The sequence below is a fragment of the Brassica oleracea genome, chromosome C4, assembly GCF_000695525.1.
Source record: "Brassica oleracea var. oleracea cultivar TO1000 chromosome C4, BOL, whole genome shotgun sequence".
Taxonomy (NCBI): domain Eukaryota; kingdom Viridiplantae; phylum Streptophyta; class Magnoliopsida; order Brassicales; family Brassicaceae; genus Brassica; species Brassica oleracea.
Window position 1 is genome coordinate 9,378,377 of NC_027751.1, and position 1,552 is coordinate 9,379,928.

The 1,552-nt window shown below is 38.8% G+C and overlaps 1 protein-coding gene across 1 annotated transcript in view; it reads left to right on the plus strand.

Annotated features, from left to right (window-relative positions):
* Positions 1 to 1,552, plus strand: part of LOC106342067 (branched-chain-amino-acid aminotransferase 6-like) — a 6,632-nt gene that overhangs the window by 1,760 nt on the left and 3,320 nt on the right. The window lies entirely within an intron of this gene.

Below are 1,552 nucleotides of genomic sequence, written 5' to 3' on the forward strand. Positions count from 1 at the left end.
GAAGAGGGGTGCTCCCAATAGGCGATGAGGCCATCCCACACATCCGTCGTGAGCTCAGTGGGCTTTCCCTCATACCCGTAGATCTCCCACTTGTCCTTCCAATCGGAGACTGTGTTGCAGAGGCAGATACTTGCCTTTGCAACGAATTCCGCCTTCACCCTCTCGGTGATTCCCAAAGACCAATGCCACTTTTGCTGAAACAGAAAATTTTTGAAAAAATTACAATAAATAATAAATATTAAATATATATATATATATATATTTAAAAGTGAAAATTTAATTAAATTTAAAAATCTTACCGCAAAACATTTAAACCATGTGATCTTAACGTGATTTGGTGTCCTGCTACAGTTCAGATATGCTCCGTCGTAGTAACCCTTAATCGTCGCCGAAATGCTCCGGCTAACACAATTGTTAGCCCAAACCTGAAAAAAAACAATTTAACCGTTAGAAAATAAAAATAATTTAAATTTTAATGTAATAAAAATTAATAACTTACCAATAAGTTCCTCGGGGTCTATCGGGGTTTAGAACATCCAAACCCACCCGTCCAGGCTGGGCAAGCAAATCCTCCACCGTATATCTCGCGAATGGAGCATATGAAGGCACACGCAAATCCGGATGAATCGCACCTTCTGGGACAGGCTGAGGTGCAGCCGCTGGAGGAGGAGTTGGAGGCATCTGCGGTGGAAGAGGAGGACTCGAAAAAACTCTCTGAGAAGTCTGAGTGCCTGGAACTGCATCGGAAGACAATAGACTAGAAGAAGATGTACCGGAACCATCGCCAAACAACTGGGCATAAGTAGGTGCTGAGGGAGCCATCTAAAACAAATTTAAATAAATTTAATCAATTATGACGACATAATTAAAAAATTATTCTGTTACCTAACTAATCACCAAAACTATAGTATTCCGTTATCTAACTAATCACATAAACTAATTACCTAACTAATCACCTAATTTAATTACCTAACTAATTAATCACCTAAACTAACTTTAAAAAAAAGGAGGAAAGAGAGTGTACCTTAGAGGGAGAGGAGAGGAGTTTGGGAGGAATGAACGAGGCAGCCTCGTCTCGGCGTCTCAATATATAGAAAATGTTTCGTCGTAAACGCGACGTAATATTACGACGAATTTACCAGGCCCGCATTTTTCCATTTACGACGAAGTTACCAAGCCCGCGTTTTTCGGTTTACGACGAAATTACGTCGAAACGTCCGTTTACGATGAAGTTACCAGGCCCGCGTTTTTCCATTTACGACGAAGTTACCAGACCCGCGTTTTTCAATTTACGACGAAATTACGTGGAATAGATAACCATTTACGACGATTTTACAACGCTTTACCCTAAACACCGAGAATGAAATCCCTAAACCCCAAAGTCACATATCATCTAACATCATATCTTCTTCTCTATTACTTCTTGCTCTTTCTCCAACTTAAACTCTAAAACCCTAAAACTCCAAATAATTTTTTAAAAACTAAAGAAATAATTTTATCTTTCAATAAAACAACATTTGTTACACATACATTAAGATGGTAAAAAACAATA